The sequence below is a fragment of the Piliocolobus tephrosceles genome, chromosome 3 (assembly GCF_002776525.5).
Source record: "Piliocolobus tephrosceles isolate RC106 chromosome 3, ASM277652v3, whole genome shotgun sequence".
NCBI classification, from domain to species: Eukaryota; Metazoa; Chordata; class Mammalia; order Primates; family Cercopithecidae; genus Piliocolobus; species Piliocolobus tephrosceles.
The window spans coordinates 14803391-14828242 of NC_045436.1; the positions used below are offsets into that span (position 1 = coordinate 14803391).

The 24852-nt window shown below is 36.1% G+C and overlaps 1 protein-coding gene across 3 annotated transcripts in view; it reads right to left on the reverse strand.

Moving 5' to 3' along the window:
- ADAM29 (ADAM metallopeptidase domain 29) overlaps positions 1-24572 on the reverse strand; it is a 64861-nt gene extending 40289 nt beyond the window's left edge. Inside the window, exons 1-5 of one of the 3 annotated variants that reach the window (XM_026446709.1) lie at positions 24467-24527; positions 22135-22229; positions 21444-21454; positions 12638-12827; positions 6127-6207 (exon numbers count right to left, since the gene is read on the reverse strand). The gene's annotated coding sequence lies outside the window, so the exon portion shown is untranslated. Of the gene's footprint in view, positions 1-6126; positions 6208-12637; positions 12828-21443; positions 21455-22134; positions 22230-24466 lie in introns of all 3 variants that reach the window. The other 2 variants (XM_026446710.1, XM_023226780.2) reach the window with 2 other exon arrangements.
- Between the last annotated feature and the right edge of the window lie 280 nt (positions 24573-24852).

The window sequence follows — 24852 nt, forward strand, 5'->3', positions numbered from 1 at the left end:
AATACTTGCTGAATGCATTTGATCAACATGCTAATAGTGGTATGGACAATGAAGTCCCAGTTGAGGTGGTTTCAGATAGAGGTGAGGTATTTATTGGGAACTGGAGCAAAGGTCACTCTTGCTATACTTTAGCAAAGTGACTGGCAACATTTTTCGCCTGGCCTAGAGATCTGTGGAACTTTTAACTTGAGAGAGATGATTTAAAGTATCTGACAGAAGAAATTTCTAAGTAGCAAAGTACTCAAGATGTCACCTGGCTTTTTCTGAAAGTGTAAAGTCATGCACTCACAAAGAGATGGTCTGAAATTTGAACTTATTTTTAAAAGGGAAGCAGAGTGTAAAAGTTTGGAAAATTTGCAGCCTGACCATGTGGCAGAAAAGAAAAACCCATTTTCTGAGGAGAAATTCAAGCCACTTGCTGTAGAAATTTTCATAAGCAAAGAGAAGCTGAATGTTAATAGCCAAGGCAATGAGGAAAATGTCTCCAGGGCATTTCAGAGCTCCTCACAGCAGTCCCTCTCATCACAGTCCTGGAAGCCTAGGAGAGAAAACTGGTTCTATGGGCCAGACTCAGGGCCGAACTATTCTGTGAAGCCTCAGGAGATGGTGTCCTGCACCCCAGCCACTCCAGCTCCAGTTGTGGCTAAAAGGGGTCAAGATACAGCTCTGACTGTTGCTTCAGAGGGGACAAGCCCTAAGCCTTGGAAGCTTCCACATGGTATTGGGCCTGTGGGTGTGCAGAAGACAAGAGTTGAACTTTGGGAGCCTCTGTGTAGATTTCAAATGATGGATGGAAATGCCCTGATGTCCAGGCAGAAGTCTGCTGCAGGATTGAAGCCTGCATGGAGAATCTCTACTAAGGCAATGCAGAGGGGAAATGTGGGGTTGGAGACCCACAAAGAGTCCCCACTGGAGCAATGCCTAGTGAAGCAATAAGAAGAGGATCACCATCCTCCAGACCCCAGAATGGTAGATCCACCAATAGCTTTCACTATGCATTTGGAAAAGCTGCAAGCACTCATTGCCAGCTCATGACAGCAGTCATGGGGACTTTACCCTACAGAGCCACAAGGGTGGAGCTTCCCAAGGCCATGGGATCCCACCACTTGCATCAGCATGCCCTTGATGTGAGACATGAAGTCAAAGGAGATCATTTCAAACGTTTAAGATTTAATGACTACCCTGCGGGTTTTGGAATTGCATGGGGCCTGTAGCCTCTTTGTTTTGGCCAATTTCTCCCTTTCGGAATGGAAGAATATACCCAGTTCCTCTACCCCCTTTTTATCTTGAAAGTAACTAACTTTTTTACTTTGCAGGCTCATATGCAAAAGGGACTTTTTTTTTTTCCTTTTTTGTCACAGGTGAGTCTTTGAACTTGGATTTTTGAGTTATGCTGGAATGAGTTAAGACTTTGAGGGACTGTTGGGAAGGTATAATTCGTTTTGAAATGTAAGAAGGACATGAGATTTGTGAGGGGTCAGGGGTAGAGTGATATGGTTTGGTTCTGTGTTCCCCCAATCTCATCTCAAATTGCAATCCTCATTTGTCAGGAGAGGGACCTGATGGTGATTTGATCATGGGCGTAAACTTCCCCCATGGTGTTCCCATGACAGTGAGTGAGTTCTCAGGAGGTCTGATGGTTAAAAGTGTGGCACTTTCCCTGCTCCCCGCTGCCATGTGAGATGTGCCTTGCTTCCCCTTCTGCCATCATTGTAAGTTTCCTGAGGCCTCCCCATCTATGTGAAGCCATGAGTCAGTTAAACCTGTTTATTTATAAATTAGTCAGTCTCACATACTTCTTTATAGCACTGTAAAAATAGATTAATACAGTATTTTTAAATTTGATATAGGGAACTGACCCATGGGGACAGGCTTCACTGTATTAGACAACATCACCACAATAACCTGACATTTATCAAACACATCAGGTGATTGCATCAGGATTTCCATGATTCATTTAATCCAGAAGCAGGTCAATTTTTAAAAACATTGCTAACTTTACCCCAAGACCAAGAAAACAAGAATTATTAGGTAGACCAGAATGAAACTAAAATAATTTGAAATTTCTTTTTTCTTATACCATCTATAATCCTTAATTTAACAGGCTGTATTTGTAAAAATGGAAATTTAATTGATGGTAAATAGAATCTTATCTCAACTGACCCCCTGAATTTATAAACAATAACCATATAAAAGTTTGTACTACAGATTAAAATCATAGAAACTTAATCATAAAACTTAATGATGATTTTCTAACTAATGGTATATATTTATTGTTCTTGAGTATGATACCACTTAAAACAATGGTTATACACCATGCAAAAAGGCTTAACTGGTTCCCTTTACTAGTTATGAATGCATAATCATTTTCATAGGTCAATAGATTTATCTTTTTTATTTGGCTTTATTTGGACAAATGGAATGTATAATCATGACCATGCTGAAAATGTCACATTTAAAGTCAAATATTACTTAAATAGGTCTTATAAGCCCTGTTTTAAGCAAAAAGACTCCACTCCACATGTGAAGTGATGTCTATTAAGTGCTTCTAGAATATTCAATTAATGTCACTAATTAATATCAATTTTAAATAAGCAAGGAATGTTGGCAAAATAGAAGATCCTAGTATGAAAAAAAGTCAGAGAGGCTTCAAAGAAATCTGAGAAAGATACTTTGTATGGCTCTTTTTTCTGATCTTTATAAAAAAACAGACAAAGGCTGTAAAAATAATTCTGACTCACCTGAGTAGTTTTAATTATAACATTAGGGACTTTATGGACCCTACAGCATATGTTAACCCTCGAGTTTTAATATCATATGGTTGTCATCATGCTAACACTGCATTTTTGTCTATTACTATCTCATGTTGTATCTATGTAAATAAACTCTAAATAAGCAAAACTTCATGTTAATGATACCAAGTTTAAAAGTAGCTAAATAAGCTGATGTGAACAAATCCTTGACCAGAGAGGTACTGAGAAAGCAAAACTAATATCTTGTTCTTCCACCATGAGGTGTGATCATGCACCTACTTCACTTCCCACAGCCCTGGAAGAAAACTAACCACTTTACCCTGAGATATTAAAAACAAGAGCAAAAACAGTGTACCTTGAAATGTACTCTCTAACCATGTGAAATCTATGCTTTATATATGTTTCTGACTCCTCAATAAAAGAAGGAGGGAAGGAAGCAAGAATGGAGGGAGAAAGGTAGGGAGGTAATGAGGGAAGGAAGGAAGGAGAGAGGAAGGGAGGGAGGAAAGAAGAAAGAGAGGGAGAAAAAGGAAAGATTGTATTCATAAAATTTGCAACACTGACTTGTGATCAGACTTGTGTTTCTGATAATCATGTGAGAAAATGGCTATTTTTCCACCAGTTAACTATAAACTTGGTAGCCTCAGGCTTGTTTTTTTCTTTCCATCTAAATGCGCATTGTGTCTTTTATTTGGATAATCCATCCTTGTGAAATTTGATCTGCCTTTCAAGCTTTTGTAGGCAAACTTTATTTTTTCCATGAGGTCCTGATTTTAGGAAATGTAAACAACTGATGAATATAACTCAAAATGAAATATGAGAAATGATTTTACATCTCTCAGTTCTAATGAACAATCGTCAAAACCCATTTATTATTTTCATTCAAAGGTATGTGATAAAAATATTTTATAAATTATTTAAAAATGAAAATGACATTTATTTGCAAATGTTGCCTTGGAGTGAAATCTATACTTGAAATATCAAAGGGGAAAATATCCAGTCATTTCATGATTCATTTATCTGTCCTATTTTCAGAATATTCAAACCATAATAATAAAACTTTGACTATTCTTTATTCTAGATGATTTCTGGAGTAGGTAATTAAAGTCTCTTCTTAGCCAACATCAGTACTTCATGAATGAGACGATGTTTTGAGGTGGGCTCTTAGAAAAGGAAATGGAAAAGGAAGCACATATTTATGAGTACTATGATCAAAAAAAGAATTGCCATATCTGTGGTGGATTGGATGGTGGCTCCCAAAAAGATATGTCCCATGTCCTAACCCCAGGAACTTGTGAATGTACTCTTATTTAGAAGAAAGACTCTTTGCAGATAAATAAGTTAAGGACTTGAGATGAGATCTTCTTGGATTATGGTGTGCCCTAAATCTAATGACAAGCGTCTTTATCAGAAAGGAGAAGGAGAGACGACACAGTCACATAATAGAGAAGGCCATGTGGAGACCCACATAACCATGGAGACAAAGACTGCAGTAATGTTGTCACAAGCCAAGGAATTCCTTGAGCTACCAAAAACTCAAAGATTCAAAGAAGGATTCTGCCCCAGAGTCTCTTCAGAGGGAGCTTTTCCCTGTCAAAACTTGAATTTTGGACTCTTCGAGTCCAACATTTTGGGAGGATGAAATTCTGTTGTTTTAAGCCACCAATTTGTGGTGATTGTCATGGGAGTCCTAATAAAACATTATACTAACGATCCCCTGTTTTCTTATCCTGAACCCAGTCAAGGTATTCAGATGATCTCATGATCATCTTGTAATTCATATTTGGTACAAACATCTCTTAAAACAAGGTCATCTGAGTAGCTTAAGTTTATCTTTGTTTTGCTGTGTATTTTATGAAAACATTATTTTATGAAACCTACGCAAAGTCTGAATGTTTAAAAAAGGAAAGAAACATATAGCACTGTTGTATATACAGAATTTTTTCCTCCTCTTTCATAAAAATGAGATTATTACAAATAAAACCTTAAGAAATCCACCATGCATCCCTTCACTCTCAATTCTTCTTAATTGCTCATCTATTTCTCTAATATTTTGGTTTACGGTAGCATTACTGGACTTAAGAACAGTATTTTCACATTCCATTCCATTTCCCTCTGTTTCATCCTTAGTTAACTTTCCCAAATTCTGTAGTTTTATATCTTACACATAATTCATTCTACCTAGTAGACTTCTTGCCCTGCCACAAGATTTCTTGGATTTTTAATATTTAAATCTTCCTTCTTATTTGTTATCTCCACTTTGAATTTTCCTTGTGGCCACATCCATATGCTGAAATGTTCATTTATATTTAGAGACCCTTCAAATTATCTATTATCCCCAATGTCTTTTCAGATATAGCTATTTCCTCATATTCTTCAGTTGCAATCATGAAAATCTTTCATCATCTCTAATACCTTTTATCGTCACAAGACCATGCAGCTGCCACCACACTTTTGTTGGACTACAAACAATGAAATATCATTAATTTCTGAAAAACTTGCCCTAACCTGTATCACTTGCTTCTTTCACTCTTGGCTTTTAACATTGCAATTTGTCATAATGTTTTAATACCTTATTCAAGTGGTGTGGCAGGCACTAATTAATTGCTATTCTGAGATCCTTCTTATGTGAAAAAGTATAAAATGTGATTTGGATGAAGAATAGGAACTGCTTCAATCTGAGGCTCAGAAAATGCTTTCTGAGAAAAAAAAAAATACTCTGAAATTTGAAATGCTTAGGAATTAGCCATGTGAATAGGGTACGTAAAGAAATGAGGTAGCAGCATGTATGAACACATTAAGAGGAAAGGAAATATGATCTGTTTGAGAACCTTAAAGAATATTGCAGTTTTTGGTATAGAAATTCTGGTGAGAAATCACCTGATAAAATGGGAGAGATGACCTGGTCTGACTACAGAGGATTAGGTTTATAAAAGGTTATTTTTCACAATATAAAAGTCAGATGTTTTTGAACTTTGACAACTGAAAAAGAGTAAAATAACTTAGGATTCGACAGAAAGAATCTTTACAAATATATCAAAGTAATATGATTTTTTAAAATAGAATGGAAAATTGACAATAGCTGAGAAAATAGGAGTGTTTATAAATGAATACATCATCATTTGCATAACTCTCTTTGGTGGCCTTCACGATGGCTAATGGCTTGACATAATTCATTCTAGCTTTAGGATGTGAAGTGAAGGAATTAGTGACCTCTTTCACTGAGGAAGAAGGCTCTATGGAAATTACTTGCAAATTGTGAGTAATGCAACAAGTAAGTATCAATGTGTACTGCATGACATCTATTTAAAATGTGTGTTTTATTAAAATAGAAATTAAAACTCCCTTGCACTAAGAAGTGAAATTAATTTACCTGTAGTAACAGATTGATTATTTTCAGAGGAAAGAACCTGGCATCGATTCTTGTTCCTGTTGTTCAGGAAAGTCACATTCTCTGGAATAAGAGGAACTCATATTTAAAATATTATCATAGATGATAAATTCTCATTGTTCCATATTGGCATAAAAATATTCTTTTAAACTGAAAAAAATCACTCTCCAAATCATTTTTTCCTCCTAGGATAGCATTTAGTGATATGAGCGTAATTGAAAAAAAAAAAATAATAAGGATATCATGCCCGTGTCTTTTTGGTGATATGACATGAACTTTATGCTTCAACAGAAGGTAAATTTTAGTTGTAATGTGGAATTACAATGAAAAAAATGGTACTGTTTAGGAGGCTTTATTTTATCCTTGCCATTCAAATACAAGTGGGAACAACTTAGAATAAATACATAGGTAGTTTTTAACTGCAATGTTTTGTCAATAAAATAAAATAACTTTTTAAAGTTATAATGAGTTGCCAGGGCAGGGGAGGAGTGAGGGTGAAGTTTACAGTGGAACATAAACTAAGTATATTCTGGTATATTCTGCTAAAGCAGTAAACTTCGTAAAATGTTGTTCCAAAAAAAAAAAAAAAAAAAACTGTCAAATGAGTAATAAATTTATCTTTGATAATTAAATTTAAGATAAATTAAAAATAATATTTTTGGACATTTCAAAATCTTATTTAGGCACTTTGTTCTACATGTTAAAAAAAAAACTGCTCAAAACTTTCTCTCACTTTCTTTCTTTTATTTGGGAATTCAAGTCAAAATTACATTAGTGTTGTAGAGACAGAATTTCCACAATGCAAATTGATTTCTGGACTTAGACTATCTACCTCTCAGAGGAACACAGTGAAAGAGACTGAGCTGCTGTTATTCAGGGTCTGCAATGTCATTATTTATTAAATTGACCTGCATCCTAATTTTGCCCTGGGCTGTTGTGATTTGTACCAGTTGTCCCAGTGTACTTATTAATACTGACCTAGTTTTATTCTCAAAAGTATCCAGATTGGACAATAAATTATATGGTCACTCTATTTAGTTAATATTTGAGGCATACTTTTTATGTTTCTACCAGTGCAAACATAATTCTTGTAAGCAAACTTATAAAAGAAGTGCCCATTTTTCAAACGAAGAAACTAAGCCTTCACATCAATAAGTGATTCATGGGATCCAGGAGCAAACCCGAAACTGCTGACTTGGAAGTCTACATCTTTCTATTTACAGAGCCACACAGCCTTTTCAGTAATTGCTAAATGAATAATGAAGTGAAATACTGCGTTAGGTATTTGAATGAAAGAGTATATGGTAGGACTGCAGCACTGTGAATCTATTGAATCAAAACTTCTAAATAAATTAAGTCAACCAGATTAACTTGCCTATTTCATAAGTATGGATAATTTTTGTATTGCTTCCTAACTACCTAAGCCTCAACTATATCAGAAAGCAGCAAAAGGCAAAACAAAAAACAAACAAAATAAACAAACAAAAAAAACTTTCTAGATTTTCACTATGAATGGGGTAGTAGGTTTACTTTAAGATAGATCGAGACCATCCTGGCTAACACGGTGAAACCCCGTCTCTACTAAAATTACAAAAACTAGCCGGGCGAGGTGGCGGGCGCCTGTAGTCCCAGCTACTCGGGAGGCTGAGGCAGGAGAATGGCGTGAACCCGGGAGGCGGAGCTTGCAGTGAGCTGAGATCCGGCCACAGTACTCCATCCCGGTCGACAGAGTGAGACTCTGCCTCAAAAAAAAAAAAAAAAAAAAAAAAAAAAAAAAAAAAAAAAAAAAAAAAGATAGAACATTTTAACTTGACGAAGATATTCAAGAATGGTTCCATGTTCCCCAACCTCATAGTGTCCCAAAAGTGTCCTCTGTATACATGGGCTTATTGAGTTTATGTTGTTTTTCTTATTTACATATTTTAATCTAACAATAAATTCTGAATTCCACATGGGAAGGTATCTTGAGGTTTAATAAGCATTCAATGGAATTCTAATGACATATCCTGTATTATATGTAAACCCTTCTATTGTTATATAACTTCATTTTATTTGAGAACTGACAACACAGAGATGTTATCTAAGGAGGTTGACTGGTTTTCCAGACAAGGACTCTTCAATTGTTTTTTTTTTTTTTTTTTTTTTGAGACGGAGTCTCGCTCTGTCGCCCAGGCTGAAGTGCAGTGACCGGATCTCAGCTCACTGCAAGCTCCGCCTCCCGGGTTCACGCCATTCTCCTGCCTCAGCCTCCCCAGTAGCTGGGACTACAGGCGCCTGCCACCTCGCCCGGCTAGTTTTTTGTATTTTTTAGTAGAGACGGGGTTTCACCGGGTTAGCCAGGATGGTCTCGATCTCCTGACCTCGTGATCCGCCCGTCTCGGTCTCCCAAAGTGCTGGGATTACAGGCTTGAGCCACCGCGCCCGGCTCTTCAATTGTAAAACTAAGGTACTTCAGTAAAAAATCTGTAACACTCGCAGCTCACGCTCCTGATAGCTATGATGCCTATAATACATGAACACAGTTACAACAATATGCACTATGTCTTTATCTCTATTGATTATCTATCTATCTATCTATCTATCTATCTATCTATCTATCTATCTATCTATCATCTGTGTATCCATTTTTCTTTCTCTCTATCTAGTCATTCAGGTAATATAACATGAACTAAAAGTATTAATTTTGCTTTAGTTCACAGCTCTCTAAAGGACTAGAGAATTGTTTATATCTCTTTTAACCTATCTTTTTGCATCTAATTATAATATCAGAAAAGGCAGCTGTGGGCCAAATTGAAAGTCCCATTTCAGATTAACAGACTCACTAGACAAAAGACTGACAGACCCTGAAAAGTTAACTACAACAGTGGTTTTCAATTCCATCTGTGCATCAGCATCTCCTGCAGAAGATGGGAAACCTCAGACCTGAGCCAGAATCTCTGGGATGAAGCTCTTATATATTACCTTTAAATATCACAACAGACATGTGGTTCATAGTGAAAAAATAATAAGATAAATTGAAAAAGAAGAGTTTTGGTTATAGAAAATTAAACTGCAGTATCAGCGTTAAAATTTGTATCAGGTAAGATTATGATTGTAATTGACACCAGAAACACCCAAGTAAGTGTTTTGAACTATAAGATTATACATTAAAAAATACAAATAAAAATACAAAGAAAGAAAATGGTAAATATGGAGGAAATAGAGATTAAAATTAAAACTACTTGAGATTTTTGATATTGAAATTATCAGAAAATGAGAAACTACAAACTTTATGATATATGAATTATACCATAATAATGGTGGTATATCAAAGAGAAATATAAGGTAATAAACTTCATAATTAATTCACTAATGATATTTAAAAATAGACTTGGCATATGAAAAAAAGCTCAAAATTACTGATCATTAGAGAAATGCAAATCAAAACCACAATGAGATACCATCTCACACCAGTGAGAATGGCTACTATTAAAAAGTCAAAAAATAACAGATGCTGGCGATGGTGTGGAGAAAAAGGAACATTGTTGGTGGGAATGGAAATTAGTTCAACTATTGTGGAAAGCAGTGTGGCAACTCCTCAAAGAGCTAAAAACAGAAGCACCATTCAATCTAGCAGTCGCATTACTGGGTATATCCCTAGAGGAATATAAATCATTCTCCTATAAAGACACATGCACACCTATGTTCACTGCAGCACTATTCACAATAGTAGAGACACAGAATTAACCTAAATGTCCATCAGTGGTAAACTGGATAAAGAAAATGTGGTACCTATGCACCATGGAGTACTGTGCAGCCATAACAAAGAAAAAGATCATGTCTTTTGCAGGAACACGGATGGAGCAGGAGGCCATCATCCTTAGCAAATTAACACAGAAACAGAAAACCAAATACTGTATTTGCAATTATAAGTTGGAGCTTAAGGGTGAGAACATACGGACACAAAGAGGGAACAATAAACATTGGGGCCTCCTTAAGGATGGAGGAAGGAAGGAGGGAGAGGATTACGAGAACTATTGGATACTAGGCTTAATACTGGGGTGATGAAATATTCTGTACAACAAACTCTTGTGACATGAATTTACCTATGTAGCAAACCTACTCATGTACCCCTGAACCTAACAGTTTTTTTTTTTTTTTTTTTTAAGAGAGCTTGGTAGGCGTGTAACTTCTTGATTTTTCTATGATTTAACATATCACAAAAGCTCCTTTTCCACCTCATGTTAGGTAGTCGTAAGCAATTCAAGCTAAACTCAATTATTTCAGTATTCTTTATCACTTCAAGTTTATGCTTAGGGAGCTCAGGAAGCTTGCCTTTCACTTCCCTATAGAATTTTCTTTTCTACGAGGTTGTATGACCGCTATGTATAAGGAGGAAGGAGCAAAGCCCCTGGCTTGTGGATGTGCTCTGGCCTCTGCTGGGATCCTGTTCTCCAAACTTGCAGGCAGAGAGCTTCTTGTTATCCCAAACCCCATTCTGGTCACTAGCTTTATGGTCCAATCTAATTTCTTCTCTAGATTCTTCTAATCACAATTATAAAACATCCTCAGAGCCATTTGCTTTCTGTTCCTTAACTTCCACTCTCTGCCAGCTAAGGAAATAGGAGATTACTCCTCTTATCTGACCTATCTGTGAGGATGTTCCAAATCTGTGTTCCTTGCCCTAGGAGATTTGGGGAGATTTTTAGGTTTCCTAGATTATCAGGTATGAACACACAATAAGTCTTAGCTATTCTTTGGTTCCTGACATCCTTTCTTTTCATTGTTCCACACTATGGCTAATTTTGAGACGAAAGAGCTACTTTGCCAGATCTCATTAGTGTCTAGCCCTTTGGTTTCCTCCTCAGACTTTCCCCATGCTTCACTGCAAAATTTTCATTTAGTTTGGACAAAGGGGAAAAGAAGGAAGGGGAAAAATAGTCCCACTTCCTAAAAGATCATTCAAAATCTTTACTTGGTTTATGCTATGGTCTGAATGTATGTGTCCCCCCAAAATTCGTATATTGAAACTTAAACCCCAATGTGATAATATTAAGAGGTGTGACCTTTGGGAGTGATTGGGTCCTATGGGCTGTGGCCCCATGAATGGGATTAATGTCTTTGTAAAAGAGGCCTGAGGGAGCTTGTAAGACCTTCCTTTTTACCATGTGAGGATGCAGACTTGGTTACAGCAGCCCAAATAGACTGAGGTAGCTTACAACTGGATCTTAATATTTGAAGTTATAAACCAATAATTGTTACATCTTTAATCTCTGATTCTACTTTCTCCCCACTCAGGAAAACATATATTGTCATTTCTCTTTTATTTTTTTTTTTTCTTTTTTAAGACAGAGTTTCACTCTTGTCACCCAGACTGGAGTGCAATGGCACGATCTTGGCTCACTGCAACCTTCACCTCCCAGGTTCAAGTGATTCTCCTGCCTCAGCCTCTCAAGTAGCTGGGACTACAAGTATGCACCAGCACACATAGCTAATTTTGTATTTTTAGTAGAGATGAGTTTCACCATGTTGATCAGGCTGGTCTTGAACTCCTGACTTCAAATGATCTACCTGCCTTGCCCTCCCAAAGTGCTGGTATTACAGGCGTTAGCCACCACACCTAGCCTCATGTATTGTAATTTCAATAAAATAAATGTGGAAAAATATTTCATTTCAGTGAAATAAATATGAAAGTATTTATGAAATAAATATGAAAGTAAATATGAAAATTTAAATAAAATACAAATGAGAAAAATACATTACAGTTAATTAACCAAAACATTCAAAACAGTCTTTCCCACTCTCCCTCTCACTGTTCGTATATATGCATATGTGCGTGTGTGTGTGTGTGACAGAGAACAAGAGAGAGCGAGACAGAGACAGAGAGCGACAGAGACTGGGTATAAATTATGGTAGGTACTAACCAGAAAGTTTTTTTGCTAATGAAAATAGAGACAGAATTAATTACAAAGTTTAAAAAATTAGCTTTTAAGATATTCTCAGTGTAACACCGAATATGTGTGTGATCTGGGTTATGTTTGGTTGGTAGAAATGCAATGTAAGAAATTAGTAGATATGCACAAACAATTTTTGTTAATAGAAAGTTATGTTTCTATCAACAAGATATTTGAAGACTCTGGAATGGAAAATATATAGATTCATGTGGCTACAAGAAAAAGGGAGAATCTGGTGCTGAGTTTGGGAGACATTTATCTAAAGGATATATTCGATAGAAGAGTTTGAATTTTGAATCACAAAGAAATTCAATGAATCTGAAAATTAAAATTCAGAACCGTATTTTGAAATTGAGATGTGCCTTTTGTTTTTAATTTGGATATGATAAGACCTAGTTCAATAAACCAAACATGTATTTATCCACATTTTTTCACCTCTCATGCTTGTTGGCATTGCCGTTTAGAAGTAAGTCTAGAGTAGAAAATGTCTGCGCACATGCCAGTGTTGGCATTTCAGTGAATCTGGTTTGGTGATGATTTTGTGCCTCTGCTTGTTTTACCTGCTCCTTGCCACAGTGAAAGAGGTCTGATTCCACGCAAAGAGGACTGGATGGGGGCTCAATCAAATTTGTTTTCTTACTGATGGTTATACGATCACAGGACTATTGATGAGTTATGCACTGGGGGTTTTCACTTCAGTTTTTGTTCACAATTCGTGAGACTGCAGGGAGAACATGTTTTGTACTCTACCTGAAATGAGAAATGAAGACTGTGAACTGCTGCAGAATATTGGAGGAGGAAATTAGACAGATAAAGCTTAAATTCAGCAGTTTGATGAGCTAAAACTTGATAACTACACACAAAAAGGGAAGTCTGGAAAAAAAATCCATAGCTTTCTGAAGAATATGGAAAAATAGTCAAGAGAAATGTGAATGCATAAATATAAAATTTCCCAGAAGAAAATCATTTTTTTTACAACAAAATTGTCAGTGTGTTAGTGGGCTATTTGAATTTTTAAATCTAGAGTACATTTTCAAAGTACAGTTTCTGATTCTAGGAGAAAAGGAATAATTTTTAAAAAAGAATTGGCCATTTGTGAAAAACAAAATTAATAGTTGAAGGAAAACAGACATGGTTACCTTTAAACATAAAAACTCAGGCTTTTAATTCTTATGTAACTTTAATTTTTAAAGACTTTAATATGTTATTCCAAGTTTTGATTAAAAATTGCTACTTTTCTGGAAAAATAACTTTGCTTTATAAAATATTATTACTCATCCACTTGTTCATTAAATTATCAGTAAGCAGCTGCCAGACAAGGTGCTAGGGCCTTTTTCACAAGATGAATGAACTCAAGTTATTCAGAGACAAGAATGAAAGGAGATATATCATTAAAATTTTAACACAATGTGTAAATTGCTTTAATTATTCAATTTAAAGTATTTTTGAGTGCTTATTTAGCTTCAAGCTTTATATCATAAGTGGGGATACAGTTTGACATATAGATATGTATGAGAGAGGCTGGGAGCAGTGGCTCACACCTGTAATCCCAGCACTTTGGGCGGGTGGAGTGGGCCGATTACTTGAGTTCAGGAGTTCGAGGCCAGCCTGGCCAACATAGTGAAACCCCATCTCTATAAAAATAAAAAAATTAGCCAGATGTGGTAGCATGCACCTGTAATTCGAGTTCCTTGGGAGGGTGAGACAGAAGAATCTCTTGAAACCAGGAGACAGAGATTGCAGTGAACTGAGATCACGCCACTGCACTCCATCCTGGGCAACAGAGTGAGACTCTGTCTCAACAACAACAACAACATCAAAATAAAAAATAAAAAAGAGAGAGAGATGTGCGAGAGAGTGAAGAAGAGATGTATAAACAATGAAATTACGTAAATCCTATGAGAAAATGAGGCAGGTAGGAAGGACTCCTTGGAAAAACTCCACCTGACCTGCACGCCGGGGTGGAGACTCAGCAAGTTCCTGTGGATTTTGCAGCAGGGAGGAGCCTGGCCCCTCCTCTTCCTGTGTGGAAGCTGGGATTCAAACTGCGAGGTGGAAATTGCACCAGCAGGGACTCTGGCTTTGTGGAGAGTCTATGTTTCCCCCCTTTTTTACTTTTTTTCCCCAATAAATCCCATTTTTCTCACTCCTCAAATCATCTGCTAGCCTAACTCTGACTGGTGTCTTTTTTTTCTCTTTTTTTTGGCAGTATGACTAGAGCATATGACAGGGAATTTGTAGAGTCCGTAATGTTAGGGTCACCCCAACCAAACTGTTCCCTCTCCCTTCCCGTGGGTCTTACAATGCAGTCCTTTGTGACATCCACACAGCTCTCCCAGGGCTAAAGACAAACCCCCATTCATTGACCCCTCCAGTAACTGTTTGTCCAGTTACAGGATGCGGTTAACATGTCTGTTCACCTCCCAAAACAAAGCTGGCAAAAACTCCAGGATGCGGTCAAGTCACCTGCACACCCAGATCAGCTCCCCGACCCTGACCCTGTTCCTGGCCCTATGAAGCCCTGCAATAGTCTGTAAGCAGGGCTGCTTCCTCTGCTTTTGTCAGGAGGTAGCCCGGCAGGACTGACAATAAATCAGCTTGCCTGAACTCGGCTGTCCTTCCAATTATCCCTTACAGGTAAAATCCAGAAAATGAAGGTTTTTGTATACCCTTAGGGGAAACGTTTTAAGCAGGGAAGAGGAAGACAAACTGATCTGGAATCCTAGGACTGGAGGATAACCAAATTATAATGGCAGTTTGTCTTATATGCCCCCACCGAACAGAAGAAGGCCACACAGGCCAAGTGTTTCCCAGCCCATAATCTAGCAAAAGAAGGTGGCTCAGAAAGGATTAAGCCTCCCTTGGATCACATGCAAGTCCCTCCGACAATACCAAGCAAGATTCCACCAGCAAGAGGAATCAATCAGGACCCAGCAAACAGAGGGGCCAGTAGAAGCGCTCTCCCACCAGGCTCATCCTGAAACCCCACTCCCACATCCAGGAATACCCAGGTAGCTGTGCACCAACCAGCAAGGGGGACCTCGCCATAACAGGTGCACAGCTACCTGAGTATTTCTGGATGTGAGGGTGGGGTTTCAGGATGTAGACTAGACCAAGAAATATATTACAAAATACTCCTAGAACCAGTAAGTAAGTTCACCAAGGCTGTAGGTTACAAGATCAACAAACAAAACTTAATCACAATTTGTATGCTAACAAGGAATATTTAGAAATTGAAATTAAAACTCAGCTACCATTTATAATCATTCCAAAGAAAATTTACTACTTAGATATTAATATAACAAAACATGTACAGAATTGACATGGTGAAAACTACAAAATGTTAATAAGATAAATTTTTAAAAATCAAATACTGATAGATAAAAACATTCAACATAGTAAAGGTGCCAATTCTCCCCAAATTGTTTTATATTAGTTCGTTGCAAAAGTCTTTGCAGTTTTTACCATTAAAAGTAACGCCATTAAAAAATAAAACGCAATTACTTTTGCACCAACAAGTGTAAGCTACTATAAATATTGATATGCAGTTTTTTGCATAAACATAAGTTTTTAGTTGTGCAAACACCTAAAAGTAGAGTGGCTGGGTCGATAGTGAGTGTATAATGAAATGCCAAATAGTCCACGTGGGCTGTACTGTTTCCTAACACCTGTATTTGAATGTTGCAGTTTGTCTGCATTCTTGCCAGCACTTGGTATTTTGAGTAGTTTTTAGCCACTCTAAGAGATTTGTTGTGGTATCTAGTTGAGTTTAATTTGCATTTCACTAATGACTAATAATATTGAATATCTTTGAGAAGCATATTTGACATTTATGTATATTCTTCGGTGGAATGTCTGCTGAAATATTTTGCCTAATTTGTATTGTTTTTTGTATTTTTTACTGAATTTTAAGAGTTCTCAATATATGCCAAATACAAGTCAGAGAGAATTCATAAAGATAATAGAACTATTTAATAAAAAGGTGATAGCCATGTAGATAGCATTGTAAAACTGCAAATGAGGATTTTTACATAATAATACAAATTGAAACTGGGGAAACAGTATTATCTTTTGTTGTTATGTTGCTTTTTTTTTTTTTTTTTTTTTGGACATGGTCTTGCTTTGTCACCTTGGCCAGAGAGCAGTGCTGTGATCATACCTCAGCCTCCTGAGTAGCAGGGATTATAGGCTTGCACCATGACACTCGCTAATGGTTTTTAATTTATTTGGTAAGATGGAGTCTCACTATGTTGCCCAACCTGGTCTTGAACTCCTAGCCTCAAGCAATCCTCCCCTGTCAGCCTCCCAAATGTTGTTTTTAATACTGTTTTAGAGTGTCAATACTCTGAGTTTAAAAACTAGTATTTTAATGGAAAACATAACTCATCTGTCCTTATACTTTTACCTTATTAAATCTTCATGGTTAGATATATATGTTATTTTTAGAACTTGAGATAATTAAATAATATTTATATAATTTAATCATATTGACAATTAGGAGAAGTTTCTTTAGGCTAAGTAAACTGGTGTACTTATGACTAGAAGGCAGGGAAGGGGTCTGAGCATCGGTCTGAAGCATCATCGACATGGTTTCTTCTTTTGTAAAATGGGAATGATAATAGTAATGTCTGCCTCATATGGTGGTTTGGGAAGTTAAGTACGATAAATCAGGTTAAATATTTAGGGCAATGACTACCTTTTTTACTTATTTAATACATAATTGTTATTATGATTATTTTACAATACTTTAAAATGCTTCAATGGTTTTGCAAATCTCCACTTCACTCTATCTGTATAAAGATCCATACTCCTTTTTTTTTTACAACAAATAGGAAATAAAGGATATAATTTTAAAAAATGATTTGAAGGAAAGCTGTCTTTCATTACAGTGTGTCTGAAGCAGTGTTGTTATTGTGTGATCCCATATCAGAAGCATCTGTACCTGAGACTTTGTTTCTATTTGTCTTTCAGCAAGCAAGGAAAACAGAAAGCACCCACTGGGATTTTCTAGTTATTTTTCTATGCCTTCTCAAACAATTATTATCATCAATTTTCATCTAGCATTTTATCTTCTGTCTGGTCCACTTCTTTGTTTCTCAGGAGCACAAGTCTTTACGTAACGACGTGGGTAGCCACTTCCTTTTTCCTTTGAAATGGATCCTTCTCCTGGCATCTTAATTTTGGCACAAGTATAAGAGTTATGAAGACTCTCAGATTTAATAATGTAAAACAAAATCTGTCAGACAACATTTGAATTGGATGGTTCTGAAAGGGAAAACTGCATAGTTTAAAGTGACTTCCTCTATCATATTGTAAGGTATTTCCTTTCTTCCTTTCTTTAATAAAAGAACCATTTAATTACTCCTCTATGTCTTAGCCATGGAGGCGTGGCTATATGACAAAAGAGGCAGATGGTCATGACATTTTAAATATTTTTAATATAAACTTTGTTTTCTAAAACCGTTTTAATTTACAGAAAAAAAATGCAAAGATAGCACAGCGTTTCCATATATCTCCATACCCAGTTTCTCCTATTAGAAACATCTTACGTTATATAATACATGTTTCACAATGAAAAGAGCCAATATTCACAACTCGTTATTAAATGCATGACTTGTCAGATTTCCTTAATTTTTTCCTAATGTCTGTTTGTGGTTCCAAGGTCCCACCCAGGACACCACATTACAATTATTCATGTCTTGAATTTTCAGTTTCTTTGGCTACGGCAGTTTTGCCCTTTCCTTGTTTTTAGTGACCTTGACAATCTTGAGGAGTATTGGGAAGGTGTTTTGTAGAATGTTCCTCAATTAGTGTTTGAGGTTGCCTTTTTGCGATTTTTTATGGTTAGAATAATTTACACATATTTGGAAGGCCACAAAGGTAAAGTGCCTTTTATCGTATCAAGGCAACTGCTATCGACATTCCTAGTCACAATTAATGTTGGCCTTCATCATCCGGCTTAGGTAGTATTTGTCCATTTCTCTAATGTAAAGTTACGCTTTCCGTTTTCCACATTGTAGCCTTTGAAAGGTTGTCACCTTGTATAGCCCACATGGAAGAAGTGTAGAATTATGCTTCTCCAGACTCCTAACATACAACAGTCTTTCAATGGTCTTTTAACTGCCTTTCTAAAATTTCGTATAATTGAAATGATATACCAAGTAGCCTTTTCAGACTGGCTTTTTTCACCTACTATTATGCACTTAAGTTTCATCCATGTCTTTTCATTGCTTAATGGTTCATTTCTTTTTATCACTAAACAGGATCCATTGCATTGATATGTCATAGTTTGTTTATTCATTAGCATACTGAAGGCCATCTTGTGACTTACACTTTCTGATGATTATGAATAAAGCTGCTATATACATTAACATGCAGGTTTTTGTGTAGACATAAGGTTTCAAATCAGTTCCATTAATATCCAAGAGTATAATTTCTGGATATTGAGGTTAAGACTATGTCTAACTTTGGAAGAAACTCCCAAGCTATCTTCCAAAACTAGTGATGAATGAGAGTTCCTGTTGCACTGTATCCTTACCAGATATTGGTATTGTCCAGTTTTTTAAATGTTAACCTCTTTAACAAGTGTGTAGCAGCATCTTGTCTTAATTTGCAATTTCCTAATGATAAACGTCTTGATAATATTTTCCTGTGCTTATTTGCCATCTGTACATGTTCTTTGATGACATATCTGTCAGGTATTTTGCTCATTTTTTAATTGAGTTGTCTGTACTATTATATGTCGAGTGTTAAGTATGATTTACAGTAAAGTCATTTATTTTGTGTGTTGCGTATTTCCCTCAGTCTGTGACTACTTTGTTCATTCTCTTAACAGTGTTTTCTATACTGAAAATGAAGAAAATTGCCTTCTTCTCACAGAAGATGGAGCTCAAAGAATTCATGAAGACCGAGAAGCTGAGAAGAAGTGGTCTTGGGAAGAATGACTTCTTGCAGAGCTGTTCTTCTAGCCTGTTAGCCCCCTGAAGAAGCACTTGTCAAGCAGAGTGTGAGAACTTAGACACAGAAACCAGTAGTAGTGAAACATCAGATGACCATGCCTGGAAGTAGGCATATAAATACTCACAGTTACATCCGACCCAGTGGACTGGGCTTGTGTGTTTAGCAAGTATACACAAGAAATGGTTCTTCTTTTCTCTTTCTTATGTTGCTGAATACTTCATGCACAAGGGAAAACAAAAATCATATCCCAAAGAGAGAGTGATTCATTTGTTTAGATTTTGTTGCTGTTTTTCCCTGTTACCTGATTAATAAAAGGAAGTATGTGTGGTGGAAAATATTTTTTAAAGAGAGAGAGAGAGATACATATATCTCATGCACAGTATATAGGGAGTGATGCAAAGGTAGGAGCTGGCAGTGCAGACAGGAGACATTGGTCTGAAGAAACAGCTCCTAACAGCTTATGGGGCACTCACCCTGTGCTCAAGCAATCATCGTCATTGACAAAGTGGCCATTTAAGTTATAATTGTATTAAATTAGGCCGGGCACGGTGGCTTATGCCTGTAATCCCAGCACTTTGGGAGGCCGGGGTGGGCGGATCACGAGGTCAAGAGTTCAAGATCAACCTGGCCAACATGGTAAAATCCTATCTGTACTAAAAATACAAAAATTAGTTGGGTGTGGTGGCGCAGGCCTGTAATCCCAGTTACAATGGGTGGCTGAGCCAGGAGAATCACTTGAACTCGGGAGGCAGACATTGCAGTGAGCCAAGATCACGCCACTGCACTCCAGCCTAGGCAACAGAGCGAGACTTACATCTCAAAAAAAAAAAAAAAAAAAAGAAAAAAAAATTAATTAATTAATGCTGATAATTTGAATGTTTTATTTGGGGAGTTTGAGTAACTTTAGCTCCTCACCAAGTATATGTGTTTTTTTGGTTTTGGTTTTGTTTCCTTTTTCTTTTGGGTTGATCTGTAACATATTTGAGTATAGGAAATAGTGGGTTATTCTTTTGGCCTTGCTATTCAGGGTGAATTATAAAATATAAATTTTTGTGAGATTTCAAAGGTTATATTTCAAAGATGATATTCAAAGATAACATTGCTTACAGATTTAAAAGATGTGGTTATCACAAGAATGTGATAGTGGGGGGATAAAATAACTAAGAGAATAAATATTTTCAAGATGAAAAATATTTATTTTATAAAAATAAAATTAAAATGGTTTCAAATATTTCAAATGGTAACTTTCTCTACCCACTGTCACAGCCATGAGCGTCTCTCTCTCACCTCTTCACAGTGATAACTTGGTGGGGTTCCCAGAAGTAAAAACCCACAAAAGTATGGAAGCCTCCATAAATGGCACCTCTGAGTCTCTTATGCTAGTGCTTATTGAAACTCAGCCTCATCAAAAAGCTTCAGCAGTTTAGAAGAATTACCTTATAAATGTTATTACCAGTTTATGGCTTCAGAAACTTCTGCTCCAAATAAGCAGACTCCAGTTATGACCCTCTGTATTTGCCTGTCTCCAGATTTCAAGAGGATGATTTGCTTTATGACTTCAGTTCTCTAATGAGTCCAAGAAAATTCATTGATTTCAGTTTGTTCAGCTTTTTTTTCTCTTGTTGAAAGAGTGTGTATAACATTCAAGTTGATAAGATATTCTCATCGACACAATTTTTAAAAAATGTATTTTGTTTACAACTTGTTTATTAAGAGTTTATAGTGACAGTTACATTATGCTTCTTAATGTTCCTGCTGACAGACCTTTATTTCAATTTTATATATGACTTTAATTTGTCTTCATATTGGAAATGTTTAAGGAATTTTGATACTTATATTCACTTCCATAAAACCAAGATCTCAAAGGTTAAAAAGAATCATCAACTAATTTAGTAGTTGGAGACTCAATAGAGCGATTTCAATTGAGTCTGAACACTAAATTAGTTGTTATAATACCTGATGAGTCTGACTTCCTAATGTCTCATTTCTTTATCTTATCATTCCACATTTTGAACTACATACAAAAATGAAAATCATTTGAAAATTTACCTATAGCTTGGAAGAAATTGTAAAATTTAACCACACATGTATGTGTGCATACATGTGCACACACACACAACTTATTCCCACAGGTATTTCCTGTAGCAGTTAATAATATACCTTTCATATATTACATATTTAGTAAAGCTTTTAAAAATGATTCAATTTATGTAAAATATACACAGAAAGTATATAAACCTTTTACTGAGATGGGAAACTGATGGATCAAAATGTATGCGAGTTGACATTATTAGCCACTATCCTTAAGGTGTACATCAGTCTGACCTGGTAACATATCCCTGTCCACTTTTTGGATAATAGGCAGTAGGCTTTTGTGCGTCCATCTGGAAATTGGTTGTTAGGGACCATTCAACCATCTGGTTTTAGCCAAAATGCCCTTATGGGTTTATCAGATAATATTATAATTCTTTGGCACCATACACCAAGAGTAGTCCACCAACAGGAAATGAAATTCATTTTCTCGCTAATGTTGGTTGAGTACAGAGGCCAGTTTGTCCTACATGTGTGGGTAATGTCACATACCTTTTAAAAAGATTTCCCTTGGGGCCACCAGAAGCCACTTTAAGTGGACCAGAGGTGATTTTCATATTATAGCTTTTATTTCTCTTGTTGAAAAATTATATGTAACATTTGGGTTGATTGTCTATTTTCATAAATACAGGTTTTTAAAAATGTGTTTTGTTTACATCTTGTTTCTTAATCTTGTTTATACTCATCTTGTTTATACTTTCTGGTGACAATCCCATTGTGCTTATTATTCTATTTTTCTTACTCTGGAACCAAAGACTGGCATAGTATAATATTCTCTTTGAACTTCTTCAAAGATGTGGTCTCTGAGTGTTGTGGGTTAGGGATCTTGGTGAGAACTGCCTGTTGGTGTAATGATCAATCGACATTTTCTTTTGCTTTGATGATGTCCCTTTTTGAATTGATATCCACCTTGATAATAATCAGCTTCATAGGAACCATTAGAGTTATTAAAATACCTTTAATCTGCTAATCATTCTAAATTAGGGTTTCTACTTATGTTAAACACCTTTATTTTCTCTGAAGCTTTTCAAAATCATGAGCTATCCCAAAACATTTCTACTGTTAGTCTATAAACCTTCTTCCCTTTATTCATCCAGAAAACTATGGGAATAAAGCAATTCTGTTATCTAGGCATATTTTTATCTCTGGAAAGGGGTCAAAATGGTGAGTTAAAATTTGTTCCAGTGTATCCTGCCTGATATTTTCTGGTTTCATTCTTAGAATATGACCTACAAACAAATCAAGATTAAATCTGGATTTCTGGGCATGCTTTAATACATTTATTAGGGTATTTTAATAAATCTATTGGATATTTAGGAAGCAGTGGTTAGGGGGACATGAGCTTCCCTCTTCTAATGGAAGAAGAGTAATAGTATTTAAGGTATTACAGTGATGAATGGAAATGTGGAAAGAAGAAAACAATACAATTTTAGAAAGCAAGCCTACTTTGTTAGGAAATACTTCATATTTTTAAAGGGCAGCAAAGACTGGCAAAATAAGGAACCATTAATTTTAAGGTAGAAAATAAAACTATGCTAGTAGAAGCCTCCATCAAGTTTCAACTCCTGCTTTCAGTTTAAGAAAGTAGGATTTTGACATTGGGTTAGTAGAAAAATAGTTGCATGATACTGGTTTGTGATGATTCCATGAAGTTGAGTTGGAAGAGATATTTGACTTGTTCTGATCTTTTATGTATGAATAGGTAACATGATTCACAATGACGCAGAGGTTGTTGAAGGGCTAATTTTTAAAGCATTAAATGCCTATATATCCATAAATTCTCAGATAAGAGATTTGGTTAACAAAGATTTGGTCAAGTTATACAGTATTGTGTCAATTTCTGAAAATCAACGTGGCAGACAGAATAAGAAAATGACTCCTAAAATGCCCAGGTGTGCATGTACTTGTATAATCCTCCTCCCTTGAATGTAAGTAGGATCTTTGAATATGATAAATGTCGCTTGAGTGATTGGATTATGTAACACAGCAAAGGTGAAAGGGTTTTGCTGCTGTAGCTGAGATCTCTGATTAGTTGACTTTGATTCAAAAGGGACATTATTCTGGATGGGAACTGATTTAATCAGGTGAAAGCCATAAAAGCAAAAGACTCTCTAGCTAGCCTTAAAGAGAAAGAGCTGTATTGAAAGCTTCCAGTAAAGATGGGGAGCCTCTAAAAGGAGATGACCTCAATGCTACAACCACAAGTAACTAAATTCTACCAACAACGTCAATGAGCTTGGAAGAGGAATTTGAGCTCCAGAAGAGAACTGCAACATGGCTAATACCTTGATTTCAGCTTGTGAGACCCTGAACAAAGGACCTAGTTAAGCCTTACTCAAACTCCTCATCCTCAGAAACTGTAGTGTGATAATTGCATGGTGGTTTATGCATCTAACTCTGTGCTAATTTAATATCTAGCAAGAGAAAATGAATACATTTGGAAACCCACTGTTGGCTATAGTGAGTGAGACCCAAAGAATCATCTCTAAAATCTCTTAGTTACTAACTGGAAAAATTCTGAATGGTTATGATCTTTCAGGAGAGAGAAATTTACCTCCTTGGGATATATTATGCTGTAGATGAAACACTTTACTTTGAGAAAAAAAATTTGGTTCCCATCAGAAAGTTTATAGACTATTAGAGATAAAACAAGTAATTAGATGGAGTCAGTCCTAGAGCTCAGCTAAACTTCAGAATACCACAAATTATGGTAGAATATAGGGAAATGTAAGTTCCTTGAGGCCCTGGTTAAAGACTTTTACAAATTAAGACAATGTCTCAATAAACCCTAAGTCATAACTACCAGTGTACATTATTGATATTCTCAGGAGAAAGCAAACTGATGACTGTGAATTAAACAGATGCTAAAGGAACAGAAAACAGATTTACAGCTGTAAAATATGCAACTTCATTATCCACCAAAGATAAAAGAATATTTGAATTTGTTACTCCAGAGAAGTGGGAGATTATTATAACATGTATACTCCTGAGATTCTGAACAAATTTATATCACTGTCCTGTGTTTTTTTTTTTTTTCTTTTTCTTTTTTCTTTTCTTTTTTTTTAACTTAGAGAAGTACTACAAGGAATAGTACAAAGTTTCATTTTCATTTCTCAATTTGGTTTTCATCTATTGATTTTAGTGCTTTGTTAGGCCTTGGTTTTAGAGGATATGGTGCAAGTTTGGGCAGATATTTGGAGGGTTTAGTCTGAAACTGATAGGTTCAGCCTAAATAGTATTACAAAATCAGCTTTATCTATGCCCAGAAGTATGACTACTTCTTTGACCTTCAATTTGTGTAAAGAATACAGGTAAGGCAAAGTTTAAATAGCTATAACCTGCTTGTGATCGAGGGCATCCTCAGGAAATGTGCAGGAACAGGCCATCAGGAGAGCTTTTATTTTACAGGAGATACTCACACCACCCCATTTGGTTAGTGGATGTGATGTCACAAAGGAGGAAAGAATGTTTCTCAATTAAGAGTGTGAGGGCGACAGTTATGTGCTGGGGCATGCAAAGTGTTTGAGGGTTATTTAGAGATACCTGGCACCTGATAGTTATTCAGTCCCAAGGAGGAGTTGGGTAACAATGTCAAGATGTATGACAGACGTCACAGGGCCTATCAACCAAAATGTTGACATTTTTTTCTTTAATAATTAGAGAACGTTGCCTTCATTCAATGAAGGGACATTGAGCGCTTCATTATCCCTTGCAGAAACTTCAT